The sequence below is a fragment of the Papio anubis genome, chromosome 9 (genome assembly GCF_008728515.1).
Source record: "Papio anubis isolate 15944 chromosome 9, Panubis1.0, whole genome shotgun sequence".
Lineage (NCBI taxonomy): Eukaryota > Metazoa > Chordata > Mammalia > Primates > Cercopithecidae > Papio > Papio anubis.
In genome coordinates, this window is record NC_044984.1 from 97,207,343 (window position 1) to 97,228,713 (window position 21,371).

The window sequence follows — 21,371 nt, forward strand, 5'->3', positions numbered from 1 at the left end:
CTCCTTGCAACTGACTTTTAAGAACTTATAGCCACTTGGATTTTATTTTAGCATCAAAGAAGATTACCCACAATTATCTGAAAATACTATTACAATATTTTCCTCTTCCCAACTATGTAACTATGTGAGCCTGGATTTACTTTATGCAATTCAACCAGAACACATATCACCACAGATTGGATGCAGAGTATGAGAATCCAGATTCCAGATGAAGCTGGATACTAAAGAAATCTGCAAAAAATGTAAAACAATTTTACTCTTTTCACTATGTTTTTGTTTTGAAAAAATAAAGCTATTTTATATTCATCAATACAAATCATATTTGTATTAAGATTTATAAGATTTATTATTTTAAAATCAACCAATAAATGTTCACATTTCTTAGTTTTAATTTCTACATCAGCAAATATTGGTTAATAGAATAATAAACACAGTACATAAACACAATCCTTTGAAGTCTTCAATAATTTTTTTTTTTTTTAGTTTATTAAGAAAGTGAAGGAATAAAAGAATGGCTACTTCATAGGCAGAGCAGCCAAGTCCTCTTAACTTTTAAGACTGTAACAGGATTCTGAGATCAAAAAGGTGGAGAACAATTAACCTAGAATCTGTGTTGGCACAGAGCTGGCATTCAAAAATTATTTATTGAATGATTTCAATATTTATAAAAGAAAATAAATAATAGAATTTCACTCCCCGTTAGATTATGCATCATGTCTCTGCACATTACAAATAGGATATTATATCCATCTGAGTGAATGAGTACACCTTCATGGTGGCTAAAGTAGGTGGTTGTCAAGAAAGAGAGTATCCATCCCAAATTTGATGGAGCTTTTTTTTTTTTTTTTTTTTTTTTTTGCGGGAGGGTGGTTGGAGACAGAGTCTCATTCTGTCACCCAGGCTAGAGTGCAGTGTCACAGTCTTGGATCACTGCAACCTCTGTCTCCCAGGTTCAAGCAATTCTCCTCCCTCAGCCTCCCAAGTAGCTGGACTTACAGGCATGCACCAACATGCCCAGCTATCGTTTGTATTTTTAGTAGAGATGGGGTTTCACCATGTTGCGAGGCTGGTCTCAAACTCCTAACCTCAAATGATCCACCCACCTTGGCCTTCCAAAGTGCTGGATTACAGGCATGAGCCACCACACCTGGCCAGTTTGATGGTCTGAAAAGGAAATCTTCATTTCCCACATACAGCCAAAATCTTAGGTATTTTTGGAGTACGGGAAGTCTGTGGGCTCAAAATTAGTTCTTATAGGCCTGGCCTTGCTCAGTATGCTCTTTACTTGTAGTCAAGAAACATTTACAAGAAGGAAGAATTTCAGCACAGTCTCAGAAAGTTAATGAATTTATATCCATGCTCTACCCATCAGATTACCCAAAGACATGAAGGGAAATGCTTCTTGAACAGGAAATCTGTTTTGGAAGCCCAGACTTTTGAAGTTTGTCTTTAATGAAGATGTATAAAATCAAATTCATAGTCAGGAGCACCAAGCTGACCCTCTTCCTCAAGCTCCCCTCTCAAGTCAGGGCATGATAACTAGAAAGAAGCAGAAAAACTAAAATTATTGGGGACCCGTTAGCCACGCCAGTGTTACGAAGGCTAAAATTAAGCAGCACTGAAGTGAGCATTCTGAATAGTGAAACTCGGAGATGACAATGGGGCTTTCAGTAGAACATTTTCTAGAGCTGGCCCTGAGACTTTCAATGGCTTTAAAGCAAGCTTATTCAATGGCTAGCCAGATTTTGAACAGTAGCTCTGACTGGCTTTCATAAGAAAAGTATAGGAGGTTTGCTTCAAATTTTGGAACAAGAGGAATGCTTATATCTGAATTACAGCAACATCTTGGTTAACTAGAACTGAAGCAACAAGACCTTTCAGTTAGACATATTTATCCTACATTTAAATTAAAAATTGAAGTGAGAAGAAAACCACATGGCGTAAACAATTAAGTAAGGGGACAGGACTACTTGCAGAGAGTATCCAGGGTTAAATAACCTTTCAGTTCAACCTTCTGTACTTTCAAAGTTCAGTTGCACTTGATACAATAGTAACTATGGCTCCAAATGATGGCTTTGAAGGATCAGGTACTCACCAATTCCTCCTGCATTTTGGAAAATTAGTAGACACAATTTATTATTTAAAAATTTGCATGAAGTATAACAACTTGGGTAACTTGGAAGCCTATGATGTTTTACAAAGCTAGACTACGATCTATTGTAACATATTCCCCTGGTGTGACACACTCACACTGATAGCCACTATCAATTAGCAAGTAGTTGCTTAATGAAAGCAGCTAAAATATTGAAGATGAATACAAAATTATTTTTATTATAAAAAAACACAGATAATACTTTTAAAAATATAAAATGTAATATGCCTTACTTTACTCCTTTTTCTTTCTCCATACTTGACTTTCACTCTACTGGATCCGTTCATCCATTTGCTGAGGGAGTAGGGCTATTATAAAGGAGTCCATCGCTAAAGACGAGGATGATTTTCATAAAAAATAAGATTTCAGAACTAGAAAAAAAATGTATGAAACTTGAGTTTTTGTTCAAAGGAAGATTTTGTAACCTCTTTGTTTCTCTTTTAGCATGGGCCATTCCTGGAAGACCCAGCTCTAAGACTTCTCCTGTAGGGTGGTGAAGATACCCCTATCTATGTGACAGGAGCCTATCAGTTCATTATAGTACATGATTGAAAAGGATACAAAGTAAAAGTTATATCGCTCTTCCCCTATACCTAGACATCAGTCTCAGGAAAAGAGAAAACAGAGATAGAAAGCAAAGCTGGTAGATTGTGTGTCTTCACATTCTCTTTTTTCATCTTTGGATGGGAGAAAGGAAGGTATATTAGAAAAGCAGAGATAATCCTGAAGGATAAAGCAGGTATTGTGTTTTTAACTCACAGACTTCCTCATAGGCTTGACACGGCAGTGTGGTGAGGTTGAAGGTGGCCTTGAGTTGAGGTTATCTGAAGTTGCCTTCTCTTCCCATTTGGGGTAAAAGTGGAATTGAGAGCCAATAGGCTAGTGGTGGGTCTTATCTATGGATGGTGGGTGTGTTAGTCAGGGTTAGCAGAACCAGGGAAGCAGGACCAATAGGATGTATAGATATGAGGAAATTTTTATGGAAACAAATATAAAGATCAAGAAGTCTAACAGGCTGGAGAAAACCAGGAAAGCCATTGGTGTAATTCAGTCCTAGTCCAAAGACCTGAAAACCAGGAGCTCTGACATTGAAGGGCAGGGAAATTGGATGCCCCAGTTCAAGAACAGAGAGTGAATTTGCTCTTCCTCCACCTTTTTGTTCTACAAGGCCCTCAACAGACTGGATGATGGGACTCACCTTGGTGAGAGAGATCCTCTTTTCTCAGTCAGTAGCAACTCAGTTGCTAATCTCTTCTCTCTTCCAGAGACATTCTCACAGACACACCCAGAAATAATGTTTTACTAACTATATAGGTATCCCTTAGTCCAGTCAAGCTGACATAAAATTAACCATCGCAGTGGGTGGAGAGATCCTGTAGCAGAAGTTAGGTGGGACATCTTACCAGGAGAACAAGAGGAGGCCAATGCTGAAAAGAGAGGAGTACTCGATTCTCCCCAAGAGTACTGGCCAGGTCAAAGAATGGTTAGCATTAAAAGCCAGCAAATGCTCAACCTTCAGGCAATAAGAAACATCACCCAAGAGACCAGGAATGCCAAAGATACTGCCCCCAAAGTCTCTGAACCTTACCACCCTTCACATGAACCACATACCCCTACCCCATATACCCTGCTGCCATCTTACAGAAGAATCAGGGAAGTGACGAGAACACTGAGACACTGAGCACTATCTAAAGGGACTATTTTAGTGATCAGATCTCACTAAAGTTTTAAAGTATGTAGCTAGGACTGAAAGTTATCCCCCCGCCCCGCCCAGTATCAGAAGGCAGAATAAAATTAGTCATAGATAAAATAATAAAATTGTGTTTCCTCTGTGCTTTCAAATTGTTGGGTGAGTAAATTTGTGGCCAGCTACAAATGAGAGTTCTATTAGGATTTATGGATCTGTGGCTACCCTGTCTCTGTATAGGTTAATAAATGCTCAAACTAAATTTAGGAAGGTATATCAGGCCAAGGTCAGAAACAGATATATAATAATCAGCAGATGGGAGGAACAAGATGAGTTATCATAAGACCCTTTCTTGACTTCTGAAATTTTTAAAAATTGAATTGTTCTTTCAGAAAAGAAAGTCCAATTGCAGCTAGAACTCAGACCACTAATTCACTGACCTGGGACATCTTCTGAGACACCTTGGAGGAAGAGATGGGACTTCATAACAAGTTCAGAAAGCACATGGGTAGTAATGCAGAAGTGTTTAAGAAGTCCATGGGAGGCAAGGTGGGAGCCATGCTGGTCCCACAAGAGCTAACTCAGCTAGTACCACTTCCTCTCCTAAGCCAGCAAGCAGGAGCCTGGATTATATAATTCAAGATGGTCAGGAGGGGAACACGATGGATAGTTGAGTTGAATTATCAGCCAATACTAGACATAACAAACCAGCTGCTCACTCCCAGCTGGTGTATAGAACCCACTCATGATTTGGTTCTGCATAGGGACGCTCTCTGCCACAGTGACTGAACTCCTTGGGGACGCATGGAGTCTATGTTAGGGGAGAATCAAGCCTCTTCGGGGATTGAGTTATGGCACCTAGTGGCAGGAGGTAAGGCTTCATGAGTACAAAAAGTTACTAAGGCAGGATTTGAGGGCTTGGAGTGGAGTGAAAAACAGATTTGAGAGAGACCTGATCCCAAACCCACTTAAAATAAGGTGGCACGTACATGTAAGTAAAAGTTATTAATGGGTATGTAAAACTTTACCGAAGATAAAGTGAAATGGGGACAATAATAGACTTTACTCTTTTGCTTTTCCCAGTATGTGCATGGCTCAGTGTATCAATCTGCAGAGAATTGAGGAGAAATTAGGAATGCTGCAATTAGAATGCAGAAAAAGCACATTAATAATTTTCAAAATTGATCCCTTTTATAATAGCCTCCCAGTTATTCATTTGCATAGCAATGTGCTTTCTGGAGTGCAGAAGGGACAGCATTGGAGTCTCAGCTGTGAATTATACACATCCTACAATGGAGCTCTATCTCACAGGGCTTTTTCTTGGCACATATCAGGGCATCTGTCAAAAACATAAATGATATCCACTATGTGTGCTTTGGCAGGAAAAAGATTGAGAACAACTGCTTTAAACAAGGAACCTGTAGTGTGGATAATAAGCAGCTTGAAGGGGTACAGCGGGGCTGGGGAGCAAGGGAACTTAAACCTGAGCGGTGTGATATTGGGCAAGTTTCTCCACCTCTCTGAGATTCAGTGCTCCCTTCTGTGGAGGGAGAGAATTGAAGATGATTTCTGCAGGAACTTCCAGAGGGAAGAATTGTGAACTCTTCAATGCTCCAGGACACAGGGTTGAGTCCCCTCACTAGCCTTCAAGTACGCCAGACTAGACATGGCAGTGTGCAGAGTGGCCTCCTGCCCTGAGAAGGGCTGCAATAGGGTTGTACAGGATCATCTGGGAGGAGGGTCATTTTGCTGTGTGCCTCCATCCTCCCCTTTCTTCTCTGACTTCTTATTACCTTCTCCCACTTCCCCACAAACACTACAAAATATTCAAGATGCTCTCCATTATCAAAAAGTGCTTTCAGTTAAGCTAATACCAGCCATTTATCCTTTGGTGTGAATTTATGTCCCAAATCACCACCCCAAAGGAGTGGTTTGGTTACCACTCACTGCACACATTGCCCCACATAACTGTTTTTGCTCTGTCAACACATATGCTCTGCTGCCTCTCACCAAGCTCCTCATCTCCTCGTGCCCTCTTCCTGGTGAACTTCCATCCTTTAGGACACATCTCACATAAATGCCACATTTTATGTTACAGGCTTTGAAGCCTTGACTCCCAGGCAGAGTATTTGCTCCTCCTCTTGGTTCTGGCACCATTTAGGGGCTTGCCAATTCCCCCACAGCTCCCCCAACTCTAGCCAGGTCTTCGCCTGGCTGACTTCTAGGGAGTCCTCCTCGCACACAGCATCTCCTCAGAGAGGCCTTCCTTGAGCAGCATGGGCTTCGAGTCTCCTCCCCCAGTGATTCACTAACCCTGTTTTAATTTCTTCATAGCACCAGCGACTCTGCAGTTATTGTATTGATATATTTGTTTCATGTTTATTGTCTGTGTCTCCCCATAAGAGAGCAAGCTTGTCTCATTCTCGGTGGTTTTGCTGTCACCTAGAACAGCCTGGTGCACTGTCAGGGCTGATAACTATTGTCTGATGAACGAATCTTGTGCATTCCTTAAGAGCTTGTCATGCTATATCACATGTAACATGTTCATTTCTCTCTCTCTCTCTCTCTCTCTCTCTCTCTGTCTCTCCTCCTTGTACTCATATTCAGCTGTGTTCTCGACACTAGTCAGGAACTTGGTACATATCAGATATCTGATGAGGGAATAAGTGAATGAAGAGTAAGACTCTCTTCTACTTATATTATTAAGAAAAGTTTTGTCCAATTTTAAGCATTTGCGAGTGGCTGGAGAAGGAGCTACTCTAATGCCCCTAAAAGTGTTTACCCAGAGACTGCCACCTGCTCTTCCCATGGGTAGTGCTGGTGGCTTGGGGCCAGGCGTGATACTCGAAATATGTAAGGACCGTGATGGCAGCTTCTGCTCGTGACTCTGATGTTAGCAGTAGACTGGAGCAGCTCTCAGGGCCAGGCATCAACCCTTCAGTGGCTGGATTCTAGGATGTTCCGGGGCAGGCACAAGGAGAGTGGCTGGGGTCCTAAAGTCATTGTGCAGGAACCTTAGAGCAACTGCTTTTATCAAGATATACAGACATATTTAAATGCTTTCATAATCGCTATATCTCCATCCTGGCTCTTGGCTGAATCTTAGCCTGGTGTGGTGCCCTTGCAGGGAAGAGGGCCTTCTTGGGAGAGTGTTCACAGACAGAGCCTGTGGGGCTCAACCCTGGAGAGATGCACGGCAAGAGTAATTCATTTAGCAAAGCACAGAGCAATCAGGAATGGGGAGACTACGAACCACCCCTGCACTTACAGCTCAGGGGACTGCTTCATGGAATGAGAGGTATTTGATGTATTGGGTGCTCTGGAGGATCTGGAAAGCGAGGCTGGCAAGGAAGTTTCCAACTGAGAGCAGCCCTGAAGTTAAAAGTCTCTTCTGTCTGCCTGTAGAGAAGAGAATGAGCTGGACCTCTGACACAGAGTCCCGGGCCACCACCACACTCCCACATCCACTGAAACCCTTCACTGTAAAGGTTTGGAGGCCTAGGGAGGAAAAAGGATTTACCTAGCTACTGGGTGGCAGAGTTTCTACTAGTCTCCAGCTCTTTAGGGTAAAGATTAAAGGCACAGGCTTTACAATCAGCTAGAACTTGGCCTGCAATTTGGTTCTGCTATGTGGTCACCATGTGTCACTGAGCAATCATTTGATCTCTCTGAGCCTCAGTCTCCTTGTCTGTAAAATGAGAGTGGTTGTATCTGCCTCAAATCATGCTTGAAAAGCCCTAAGCACGATGCCTGGTACACTGTAAAGACCCAGAGAATGTGTATTATCACTAATATGACTAGTATTATTATGTCCTTTCTAATTTGGGCATACTTTGATTGGCTTAATCTGAATGCTGAATTTATTCAGTGAGAGCTGGAACCTAAATCTTTATCTCTTGATCCTCTGATTCCTATTTCTACTCCAGCTACACATAGCCTTGCTACCAAATTTCTGAAAGGATAGCTAATTCGACCAGGGTAACCCACTGTTACCTAGAGTTAGTAGATCTTTAACATAGTGCTTCGAAGAAAGGTTACTCCTTTCAGCAGTCTTCTGATGAAGTAGAAGGTTAGCCAGAAAAACTGTCTGGTCAGAGCCTTGTTGACAAATCTGAGGATCCTTTCCCATTTTGGTGAAGCATGGGCTGGGGAATGCAATTGACTTGTGATGATTCTGAATCTCCAGTGCTGAAGGGTAGATTCTGTGAACCTAAAGTATTACCATTCCACAGAACTGTCGCCCTATAGATGGGATCCCAGAAATAACATTTAATAAACATTGTTTGATAAACATTATGTATCAAACCCTGACACCAGCTGGTTCCTTCCTTTTTTTTTTTCTTTAGCCTAAAAGTAAAAAAAAAAAGTAAAAAGAAGACCAAAACAAAGATGTATAGTTAGCTAAGGGCTATTTATTGTTCACTGGGCTTTAGCTAAGAGGCATACCATCATTCCAATCAGCCAAACCACCTCTTGCCTCCTTTGTCTGAATTAACCTGAAAGAAGGAAAGAGATTCTATTTTTTTCCACTTTATTTCCAACATGTGTTGGCCTGAGTTTCAGTGGTCTGTGAACCATACCCTCTGTGTCTGTACCACAGACTCTGTGTGAGAGATTCTGGAATCCACCTAAAACATTAGTATTTTTTGGTCCTAGCTAACAAGAAGGTGAATGTTTCTATTGTTCAGTTATGCAATTTTCCATATTGCTGAAAAGCCTGTCCTCCTTGCCAGTGAGGAGGTTTGTGGACTGATATTTTATGAAAGATACTAGAAGAAAAGAAGGGGAGAGGTGGGGCATCAGGAGGGTGAGGAGGGCACTGTGCATGAAGGGAGGATGGTTTCTCATGGGCAGCCCCGACAGGAGTGCTTGGATGAAGAGAGCTTGCAGTGCAAGCACGAAGCACGAGGTTTCACTTTTGGCCTAAGAAAACCTTTGCAGGGGCCTAAATAAAACTTTTTAACTTAAAAAACTTGTAATGAGCAGTAATGAGTTCCAGCTGTGTGGCAGAGCAAATTCCCAATTCCAAACAGCTTCCCTAGAAAGAAACAATCATGTCTGTCCCTGCCTCCTTAACTCTTTCATCCCTGGGGGAGAGACACATTCGAGCCTGTTCCTGGGTGCCCAGGAGGTGGAACAGGTGGACTGGCCTTTGCAAGCTGGGTCCGGAGCATGTTGCAGGCTTCCCGGCTTGATCAGATCTCTGAGATGGGCCAAGGTTCTGCTGTCATTGCTTCTCCCAACTCTCTCTAGGACTGCCATCATCTAAATCAGGGATTGGTAAACTGGAGCCCGCTGACCAAGTCCGGCATGCTGGCTTGTGCCTGTTTCTATAAATGAAGAGTTATTGGCACACAATCACACTTATTTATTCACGTATTGTCTATGGCTGCTTTCCTGCTACAACAGCAGAGTAGTTGTGATCAAGAGACTTTGGCCCACAAAGCCCAAAATATTTACTACCTGGCCATCTACAGAAAAAGTTTGCACAGCTCTGACCTAAATAAAATTTAAGGTCAGTTGAGTCTTGTCTATCCCTATCACTATCAAGGCTTTGGTATTTTTTCACTGTAGAATTGGGTGAACAACAAATATATTCAGAAATCATAGAGTCCAATCCATTTCATACAAGAAACAGAGGCTTACAAAGTGATTTGCCCAGAGTTAAGTTAATGGTAGAGCTGAGGTTGGTATTGTGTCCTCCTGACTCCCAGGTCAGTAACATTTCCACTACATGAGCTGCCTTTCGAACAAGGAAGCTAATGTCCCCAGAAAATGGACCACAGTGACAGATCTTTGCTTTCCATGATCCATAGCAAAATACCTACAGTAAACTGGTTTTCCGAAGGAACATTTTAATAAGATCTTTTTGCTATGTATTAGAGATACTCTAGTGTTTGCTAAAACATGTTCTGTAACTTGTGAGTGTGTAATGATCTGGTATTTTAGTGGTAAGTGTTTGTATCTAATGATTAAATAGTCATCTAGTTATTTAGCCCAGGACAGAACCAAAAAAAAAAAAAAAAAAAAAAAAAGGACTCCCTGCTCCTTTGATCAGGCCCTATGAACAATGGCAAGAATTTGCATAGTGATTTTAATAGGCCATTACACAGAATATGCACAGTATAAGTTAGGTTTTCATGGGCTGTTACACAAAGTATGCACAGAGTAAGTTAGTTTTTCAACTGAGTTTTAATTTGATTTTTTTCTAGTAATCTCCCAAGGATACATTTTGGCTCTGGCCAAATAGATCAAAAGTTTCAAGAGGGCAAGTAACAGATATTTTGAAATGTGTGTATTCTTTCCAGCTTTCTTGGAACTTTAGTAGCACAATAACACAATAGCATAAACTCACAATGAGCTGAAATCGATCTAAACCGGAGCTCAAATAACTGAAATGTAGCTTTTGGGTCACTCTTCCCATCACTCAAGTTTCAGAGAAAAGAGCCTCATAGCAACAAAACAAGTAGATGAACATTTAGTTTAAAAATTGACAAAGCAACTTCTGGAAAATGTCTCTGGAGTCAGAACAGACATGGGATGGGGAAGATGAGTAATTTTCTGGGGTCCCCATAGTTTGTTAGGTATATGCCCCTCGGGGGACTGGGCAGTGGATTCCGGGAAGCAGCCGAAGGGAAAGGCAGAGTCACCAGCTGGAGCTAAAGAAGAGCCGGGCTCATGTTCTTACAAGCAGCCCTAAACCAAACCACCTCCAGGCTCTGAGGCTCGCCTGGCTCATACCCTTGCTCTCCTTCGACCTTTGTCCCACCACCAGCCACAAGGCTGAGCATCTGCCAAACTGACTTTCTCAGGGTTCTCCCAAAGTGCCCACGCTCTCTCTCAAGAGGCAGACAAGAGTAGTGTGGTCTCTGTAGCTGGATTCTCTGGGTTCAAGCGCTAGGTTTGTTCTTTATCAGCTGGGCAACCTTGAGCAAGTTAACAGAATCTCTCCGTGCCTTTCTTTATTCTATTAATGAGAATAATAATGGTACCTCTCTCATAGGGTTGTTATGAGGTTTAAATGAGCAAATTTGTGTCACCTGCTGAGGACACAGACTGTTACTCCAGGATTTTGCACTTGCTACTCCTTCAGCCTGAAACACCTTCATGCTACCTCCTAAGAAGGAAAGGGACTTTCCCTGACTTCCCCAACCCTGTCGATCAGCTACGATGCAAGGCTGGGTTATGATTCCTGGCCTCTGAGTCCTCATGAAACCCTACGCTACTCGAAGGCATTTTATCTACTAGTCTGATTCTCCCATCAGGCTGAACTCCCTGAAAGCCAGAATTTGGTCTTAAGCATTCCAGTGTCAGCACAATGTTTTGCACAAGCTATCACTCAAAGTCTACTTTTTAAATTGATGATGCATAATGCATGCATGAATGAATGAGTCATTTTATGAATAAACTAATAAGTAAATGAATAAAAGCCAAATTACTCTTCTATGTCTTTCATCTATCTGGATCCTGGATTGTGTCTATAACAGACACCACCTCTCTGCCTTTGAGTGGATCAGAAGAATTTTAAAAATGCTTTCTTCCGCAAGATACTTCACTTCCATCTCTTCCATCCCATCAACTCATTCCATAATTATGACAATTATAAAAATGTCATAATACATTGATTTTGTTAAAAATGAGGCATTTGACTGTCGTCTTCTTAAAACTTTAAATCATAAGTATATAAATCTACAGTGCCTATCTTGTAAATGGAACCCCCATGGATTTTGCACTGTCCAACCTACACAAAGATGGTGGCCCTGCCTGTGCTTTCTAGATCAGGAAACCAGGTTGATATATTTAGAAATAAATGTTTACCTCTAAACCTCAGAAATCAGACCATCCTGTGAACCAGTTACTTGGTCTTATTTCTGGGTATTTTGCTGTGAAGGACTGCAAGCCTAATGGCACATTGGGACTTACCATGAAGTCAGTTCTTTCGCTTGGTTCATCTGCCCTCCTTAGTCATACCTACTCTGAGCCTTCTGTCAGCTTTTCCTCCCAATAGTGAGATATGCCATAAAAGGGCATGGGCTGGTAGCCAAGAGACTTGGGTTTTATTTCCATTAGCTCTTCACTGATCAGTTAGGTGATCTTGGGCAAATCTCTGAATTGATCTGAGACTTAGTTCCTCCTTAGAAAATCAATTGTAAGGTGATTTGAAGACCACAAGCTCTCTGCAAAAGCAAAGTACTATATTATCATCATCAATAATAATAATGATTACCTTAGTATAATAATAATAACAGTGACAATACTTCTAATAAACCTACCATGAATGTCACATTGATTCTAATATTCTAAGCATTTGATGAGATACATTAGTTCATTAATAAATGAGCAAGAATTTGATTATCTGACATATACCACCCTCAGAACAGAGAGCAAAATCCTAGGAAGGAGTGACACCTGGTAAGTTTTGATTCATGAGAAAGAGGTTAGGAACATGAGATGTCCCCATACCAGAAGAGTTTGAAGCAGGGGGACGATAGGAAGGTATTGGACATCTGCAAGAAAACGGAGGTCTTCTTGTCTTCAAAGTTTGGCACAAGGATTGTTTTCAACACATGATTCGGGGCTTTGGGTTGGCTTCTAATGAATGACTCAAAATTATGCTGTCCATTAGAGTTTACATGTTCGTTTGTGAACCAAACACTATAGTGACCATATTGGTCTCAAAGGGTCAATCTTAACTTTGGTTGAGGGAGAAATGATCAGGAGGGAAATATTTAAACAGAACCTTTCCCCTGAAGATAGAAAGTCTCAGATTCTCTTGAAACCTTGCCATGCTTTGGGGTTCAGAGAAATGTTGTAACCTTGTAATTAAGATAAGATGTTTTGCGTGAAGATACTAGAACTGGGAATGCAGATAATGTAGCCCAATAATATTCTCCCTGGAGGGAATGTTAAGGTAACTTGCCCAAAGTCATGCATCAAATTAGTGTGAGAGCCATAACCCCAACCAAGTCATCCCAAATGTATGGATATTAACAAGCTGCATTACTCCAAATATCTGTACACCCATAAAGCATTGACAAGAGTCTCTGATGAACATCTGTAGGCTTCACTAATGGAGGTTTTGTGGATGCCCATATCTAACTGCTCCATTTGTGGCCACAGGCTCAGAGAGCCCCCAAGTTTTTCTCTGAGGTTTGTCACTATACAATCAGGGTATAGCATTATGGACTGATAGGTGTGGGGAGGCAGCAATAATGAAGACAATGAATATTATGGGCTGAATGATGATGTTGGAAATACTCCAGTGTTGGGTCTCTAGAACTGCTGCCAAAGGCAGGGACAGGTACAGAATTCTGGCCAGTGCTGACCCTCTTCCTTGCCCTTGTTCCCCATATATTATTTTTTAGGAGAGGCATGTACCACTGAGCAGATGTTCCCTCTCCTATGTAGGTTCACTCCTATACTTACCGGGGCTCATCACAATGCTAGATGTTGTTTTGCTTTGTTTGGACCATCTGTATTTATTTCTACCTACTTAATGCTTGCCCCTGAATCTCAGGGGCTGGAAGCCAAGGACCTACATTTCCCAGGCTCCTCTGCCTCCATTGTCTAAATATGATTTAGTCTAAATATGACTTGCAGTCTGCCAGTGAGATGCAGTAGCATAAGATGTGGAAGGGGAAAGACAGACCAAAGCCATCGTTTTCCTCCGGAAGGAGTTGCATGTGATATCATGCAGGAATGCTTTTATAATGATCTCCTGAAATTTACCTGCCTCAGGCCTATGGAGATAACAAGTTTCTGAGCCAGGCAGAGCTTCATAAATGTTATGACTCTTGGAACCCCAGCTTAAAAGCTAATGCTAATCCTCCTAACTTGCCCTTTCAGTCTTTTCAGTGATTTTATAAAGACTTATTACTCAATGTTAAATCCCTTTTTGCTTGACAGACCTAGTGTGATTCTCTTTTATTGGCTGAACTACCTGATGAAACCAGCTTGCCACTAACCATTGTGTAACACTGGGCAAGTGACTTTCCATGCTAGGCCTCCACACCCACTTGTTGAGGACCCACAGAATTTCTCTGGTGGCAGAAAGATATCCAAGTACTGCTTACAGGCATGGGTTTCATAGGGGCTACTTAGTTTCCAGTAGAAGGAATACTGGTTGCATTTTTACTCCCTTATGAAAGTGGATCTCATCTCACCTGTAATCTCAAGAGAAGCTCATATATCTGCCATATGTAAGTAGAAACTCATTTGACCCTTCCATGGTCAAATGAATTTCTATTCTTCCCTCTCATCTTCCAAACCTGAACAGGAGACACATTTATTTGTGTCAAATTATTGCCCCATCCAAACCCTTCCTTAGAAGGTCAGATCCTTCTGACAAGGGGTGGAAATTTGTGGTCAGTCATTTCACCCTATAAAAATTATAGTGGCCAATGCTGTCAGTGCCCTACCCACACTCCTTCAGCTTCAACACTTTAATGTGCCCCAGGTATTTCCAACCATAGGTATCTGCATCACTTTACTGGAATGTTTCCTCCAAAGCCCAGAAAAGCCTAGTCTGCCTCTGTGCAAGGAAGCCTGGCTACGCCAGAGAATTAACACTCCTCAAACAAGGGCTGGTAAGGTGGTGTATAAAGACTCCAGCTCTCTTGCCCCTGGGTGGGATAGCTCAGAATAGGTGGCATGTTTTTCTCATCATTTTTCAGAGTTTTCACATAAGATTTTTCAACTCAGGTTGCCCATAGTGGTAGCTGGCTTAAGTTTGTGAGCCTTGATTGGCTGTCTTTCCTTCCCAGCCTCTGTTTCCAAATAAACCCCCTGCATTTGTATGCTTGCTCATAGTCTGCTTCTGAGGAAAGTCAACCTAAGGCAGTTAGTTTATCAAATGCTTTTCTTTGTGACAGCCACTTACACTCAGGGGACTGAGATATCGGGGATTTTTATAGATGAAGAGGAAAAGGAAATTCTAGAGTTAGAATGAAAGAGTAGTCTGTGTCAGGGGCTATATATTGCTGCATGAAGGTCCCAAGGAATTGAGGAAAAGCCAGGAAGAGCAGGAAGAAGGGTGAAGAGCATGGGATGCTTCTTCATGGCCATCACATATAAAACTCTGAGCATAGAGCCTGACATGTAACAAGGGCCCAAATGTGTTTGTATCTCTTGTTGAGTGTTTACATTTTCTTCAGCACTTAGCCCAGGGGATCAGATCATTCATTCATCCTTTCATTCATTGATTTGGTAACATATTTACTCACCAACAATGAAAATAATTTCTTTAATACATATGTTGTATTAGTAACTGTGCTAAGTCCTGGGATGGAAAGATGAATAGGGCACAACTCTTGCCTTTAAGATGCTTCTAGTCAAAAGGCCCAGAATGGAAAGTGCTCCTCCCACTCAGTACCAAAAATCCTTCCCAATTCAGACTCACTTGCTGGGGTCTTTGTAAAGAGGTCTTTGCTTGACTCCGGAAGGGGTCGGCTAGAGTCCACTACACACTGTATTTTGCTTATTTAAAGCAAACAAGTAATAATGTAATGGCAGGAAGTCTCATAAAATGGTTATTTCTGTTCCCGGACTACTCTGGGGTTCCATCTAATTTATAAACATTGTTTTATGAAAAATTGAGATCATTCTTGGAAGTGTCTAGAGAGAATGACCTTTGCTTGTTTTGGTGCAGTGTTTGTGTGTGAGTGTGTACACGGCTATTGTTGCTAAGGAGGCGATGGCCAGCCATGGGTAATGGCTGTCTTTCCATTCTGCACATTTTCTTAGTCAGGGAGGGTGTAACTGACACCCCCTCCCACACCCAGCTCTCCCCAGAAAGACAGAAATGGAGTCAGACCACGGAGTCAGCAGTCTAACTGAGTGCCTGGGAAAGGCTGGTTTTACCACTGCTACAATTAGGACAAGTTCCACCATGCCTTCAGGTGCTTTCAGACCCAGAAATTTTGCGGCACATGCCTCAAGTAGTTTCTCATCTAACTCTTTATGAGAGTCAGGCATTAACACCAAGCTCTGTCTCTAGGGATCTGCACCCAAGCTTAAGGTGGTGGGGAAATGTGCTTTACATGGGTGGGGGAGGGGTGGGCTAGCGGGGAGCAGAGAATCAGATTCTAGTGAATCTTAGGAGTGCCTAGTCCCAGGAATAATTTGGCAAAGGATTAAAAAGCAAAAAGTTAGAGTCACTTTCCAACTCTGCCACTTAACTTGCTGTGTTGCCCTGGACACATCACTTAACCTCTCTGTGCCCCAGGTTTTTCAAATAGTAAAAATACCTGTATCATATTTTATAAACTAACTCAACAAATATTTATAACGTGTATACAATACATTGCAGGCAGCCTCTGATAGGCATTTGGTTAGGCTACTTCCTTTGTGTGAAATGTTCTTTCCTCAAATATCTGCCCAGATCCACCCCGCTTCATTTAAGTTTCTGCCCAAATGTCACCTCTGTCTAGAAGTCTTCCCTGCTCAGCCACTTCTTAAAGAGCAGCCTTTTTATTCTTTTTTCTCTATCCCCTTCTCTGCTATCCTGTTATTCTTAGCACTTATCGTTACCTAAAATTATGTCATGTATATCTTTTTATTTAACTAGTTTGTTCTTATTTTCTGTTTTCCGTAGCTAGGATGTGTGTACTATGGGGGCAAAGACGACTTTTCACCACTGCATTCAAAACACACATAATGATGTCAAGCACATAATAGGTACTCATTACATGTTAGTCAAATTGACTGATATGTGTACGCTCTCCCAGAGTGTGTACTCTGAACTAATTTAGCAATTGGAAATCCCAGATTAAACGTGAATGTTAAACGTGAATGTGAATGATGCCTCTATCAGAATTTGCCAGACTTGGTTAGGCTTGTGATTGAAACAATTAGCGTTTTCCCTTAATAGCCACAGAAGTCACTTTTTTCTGTATCTTCATCTCCTTCTTCCCCCAGCTCTCTCTCATGGTTTTCCTTAGCTCTGGACTGTTTTGGGAGTGAATCTTTTGACTCTGGGATCATTTTTCTCTTCGTATGGACCTGAGGCACTGCAGGGGGGAGGCATCCTGCTGCAGCTCCTCGGAAAGCATTTGGAGGAGGTTGTCATGGGCTACACAGCTCCCCTGGGGCTTTGCTGGAGCCCTCATATCCATGAGGTAATGAATGTGACCCTCTCACACAGCCAGAGCACACACGAGCTAATTTGGAGAGCAAATTCTGAAAAGGTTGATGTAATTGGCCCCAAGGGCCCCTGGGTGGGGTCAGAAGGAGAAGACAGCCTTTTCACTGGGCTGGCATGGCCTAACTCTCCACAAACAAGAATTGGCTAATGGGAAGACAGTCACACACACTCATGAATTATCAATGTAGATGGTAACCCCACTGACTTTCTAAGGCCACAGATGCTCCTGTAGGGGCTGTGATGAATGAGAAGTTAAAATAAGAAAGCAGAAATGCATGGAGGTGAAGTGGCTTACCCAAGGTCACACGGCACGTGAGTGACACGGCTGGGATTAAAACCTAGTTTGCCTCTTCCTGAGCTACACTATAAGCAAATTTAAGACAAGGACTGAGTCTAACTTGCTCATCCTAGATTCCTCAGCACCTAGGACAGTGCCTGGCACTGACAGATGTAGAACATCCATACACCCACCATTTTGACCTAACATATAGGAAAAGAAGCCAGAGAAGCAGAGAGAACAAAATCTTGGGTGGCTGCTATGGTTATCCCTGAGCTTTTACCAAGCGAGCTTTTCCATGTCTGTCCTCAGTACTTCCTTCACAGTTGTCTCCTGGCATTTTGTCTCCACAGTTCTTCTAAGAGAGCTTTGGAATGTTTGATCCGATGGCATTGGTGAGGAAGAATCCAAGTATTATTGTTTCTCCATTTTAGGGTCATTTAAAAAAAAGAAACCACTTTTGGACCTGTTATATCCACATTGGGTCAACAGGTCAATGGAATCCAATTAATCAACTCACTGAAAACAAATTGCCTAGCTGAAGTGACTAGAGCCATCTAGCTAAGTATGTCACCAGAAAGAGGTAAAATGATAGTTAGCATTGTGTGGGGCAGAATGCAGATTCCTGGATTTGAAGCCCAGAGGTTCTAATTCAGTGGACTTGAGGTATGGCCTATGAATCTGGATTTTAGCAAGCATCCTGATGAACTAGATGCAGGTGATTCAGGGCCTTTGCACGACATTGGGTGCAAAAGCCCTCATATGGGAGGTAAGAGATAAAAATTATAGTCAGGACACACCTCTATGCAACTATGGGAACTTATCATTTGACCTTCTTGGACATGACTTAACTAGGCAATGAACACATCATTTGGGGCTTGCAAGCTGGCAGCTTGGTGACTTCATATGGCTTCCAGAAGGGTGTGTTATTGTCATTTTCTTCAGCACTTTAAGCAGTCTTTTTATTGTAGGGCCGTAAAATCTATCAAGCATGTTAATGTCAACCATGTTTCACATTCCAAATTAAATATAATTTAAATTAGCTACAAAATAGCGAAACTGCAGTTGGTTGGTTAACATGTTACATTTTGTAGTTATCTAATTAAATGTTACTTCTGATTCTGTAATTTTCTTTTTATGTTTTGGAACCAAAGCAGTTTTTTCCTAAGGTTCAAACATTTCTAGAAGGTCTTTAAAAACTTAGGTCCTAGATAATATGTCTTTAGTTTTTCTAATAGTTGGAATTGCTCTACTTTTGTTTGTCTAAGAGAGTATTTTAACAGGCAATAAAACTAGTTAGGAGTTAGCTTGATGGGAATATAAGCAGCTTAACCTCTAGGATCTTATATACCATCCATTTCATTTCATTCAATTCTTTTTTTTTTTTTTTTGAGACAGAGTCTCACCATTCCATCCAATTCTTATTGCCTGTCGGCCCGTGGACTTGTTACCCATTATCCATCATGGGATCTACACTTAGAAAGTAGAGAAAAAGAAAACACAAAGAAAGACATTGTGTAAATATATTGATCATGACCAATTAGAAGACTAATTAGCAAACAGAATGTTGAAGCCATTTTATTAAAATATAGGCATAAATTGAGACTTCCTCTATTAAAAAAAGGAGTCAAATGTGAATGAATTTTCTCCAAACCCTCTTTAAAAGACAGGATCCTGAGCAAAAGGTTTGCTACCCTACAGGGCTCCACATTTCATTGTGTAGGCCACTGGCCACCCATGGTCATTTACACTTAAATTTAGATGAATTAAAATAAAATAAAATAAAATAAAAACTCAGTTATTTAGGCATACTAGAGACATTTCAAGTGCTCAGTGATCACATGTAACTAGAAGCTATTGAATTAGACAATGCAGGTGTGGAATATTACCATCATCATAGAAAGTTATGTGGAGAGTACTGCTGTAGGGGATGTCTCTTGCTCTTATCAAATAATCTGTTGATTCACATTTTGTTGAAACAGGTTTAGTCATCTGTGTTTCAATTTCTATGTCTAATGTCAATATGGAAGAATGTTTGGTGCCATGGGTAATCAGTGGAATGATGAAATATTCTTTAATAAAGTGAACTTTGTAGTACATTAATATGTCTTTTCCTTATTGGAAGCACAAGATGAGTTTTTAAAAATTCAAAACTGATTTCTAAAATGTCACCCAAGGCCAGATGCAGCAGCTCACACCTGTAATCCCAGCACTATGGGAGGCTAAGGTGGGAGGATCACTTCAGCCCAGGAGTTTGAGACCAGCCTGGACAACACAGGGAGACCCTCATCTCTACAAATAATAACAAAAAATTAGCCAGGCATGGTGGCAGGCACCTGTGGTCCCAGCTGCTTGAGAGGCTGAGTCTAGGAAGTTGAGGTTGCAGTGAGCTGTGATTGTGCCACCACACTCCAGCTTGAGTGACAGAGTGAGACTCTGTCTCAAAAAAATAAAAATAAAAGCCAGCCAAGCTAATGTTAACTCAAAGCTGCAATGCAGATGGTTATAAACAAAACATTCCATATAATGAATAACCTTTTGATTTGATAATTTATATGAGGAGTATTTGATACTTTTGTTGCAGTTATCAGACACAACTAAGAAAAAGATACTGTTAATGAAACTAGGTCATCTGTTTATTTAATCATTCAATTAAAATACAAGGAAAAGAACAACTGATATTTTTAGAACAATCTACAAAAAGAATTTCACGCTGTACCTCAAATTAGAGACAAGTATATTTCATGTCTAACCTTTATTCTTATTCTTCAACTTTGTTTTCACCTTCTTTAACTCAGTCTTAATTCTCCCTTTTCCTTTTTTTCCAACACTTGCAAGTTTTTAATCCTTTAGAAAATGATTTCCAAAGAATAGTACACATAACACTTTAGATGGAATAAAGATATTAACTTTAAAATTTATATATTAGAACAATATAATTTTTCCTTCAAAATCATGAATTCTCAAATATTAAGGTTTAAAAAATAAATTTAAGCAAAGATATAAGACAATTTTAAAAATGCTAGATAAATAATAGTAGTGGTATCTTGATAGAAAAAAATCATGAAGTTGGTATGTAAAAAACCGAAGCTTAGAAAATATTGTTTAAGGTAACCATCAGTATTACCTGGCATCAACCCCCTGGCATATTATCCCTTAATTGTTTTAGATTTATGCTAAAAAGGCCTTGAGTTGGCCATAGGTGTCATGCTTGTTCCAGCTGCAATACTCCAGCATTATTTAGAATCTCAGTCTTATTTTCGAACTTCCATGAACAAGTGAGCATTTTTTCCATCTCCCCAACATATTCCACACCATATTTAGCTTCCCTGCTAGACCTGTGGCTTTCTATTCTTACCTGTGTGCCATATACCCTTTTTTCTTCCTGAGAAGTCCCAGTTCTGACTGGTATTGTACATACTTCAAATACACTGAAGAGTCTTGGTTTAGTGGCATTCACTTTGAGAACTTAGATTAACATGATAAGAGTCTTCCCATCAAATCAAAATTCAGTCATTACCTGTTCAATTATATGATGGGCCTGTGGACTTACATTTTTAGTTATATTTTAAAGAGGGGTGGCATAAAGCCATTGCTTTATTGAAGCATTTATCAGAGTACCCCATTACATACTTGTCCTCGATGTCAATTAGAAGAAATAAATTTAGGAAACACTGAATGTCAAATTCCCCCTCTTGGACTTTCCCATTCCACAGCATTATGATGTCATGATTAAACATGCAAGTTCTGTAACCAGATGGCCCAAACCGCAAACTCAGCCACCACTTACAAGCTCTGTGCCTCTGTTTCTTCATTTGTAAAATGGGGAACACAATTAGTGCCTATCTCAGGGTTATTGCCAAGTTTAAATAGGCCACTGTGGGTAATGTACTTTGCACAGAGCCAGTCACAGAGCAAGTATGCCATCGTGCTTTGTACAACAAAAGTATATTAGGCCGAACGCAGTGTCTCCACCTGTAATCTCAGCACTTTGGGAGGCTAACGCGGGTGGATCACTTGAAGTCAGGAGTTCGAGACCAGATTGGCCAGCATGGTAAAACCCCATCTCTACTAAACATAAAAAAATCAGCTGGGCATGGCACTGGGCACCTGT

The 21,371-nt window shown here is 41.0% G+C and overlaps 1 long non-coding RNA gene across 3 annotated transcripts; it reads right to left on the bottom strand.

The window, feature by feature from the left end:
• Positions 1–1,063: 1,063 nt before the first annotated feature.
• LOC108581099 lies at positions 1,064–21,325 on the bottom strand. Of its 3 annotated transcripts, XR_004176178.1 has the most exons (6): positions 20,616–21,325; positions 11,763–12,016; positions 7,833–9,169; positions 7,108–7,238; positions 2,386–2,523; positions 1,064–1,539 (listed from the first exon to the last, which is right to left on the bottom strand). It is a non-coding gene; the product is annotated as an uncharacterized LOC108581099 (long non-coding RNA). The 3 variants fall into 3 exon arrangements; XR_001892933.3 differs by having other exon boundaries at positions 7,108–9,169; XR_002515819.2 differs by having other exon boundaries at positions 5,356–9,169.
• Between the last annotated feature and the right edge of the window lie 46 nt (positions 21,326–21,371).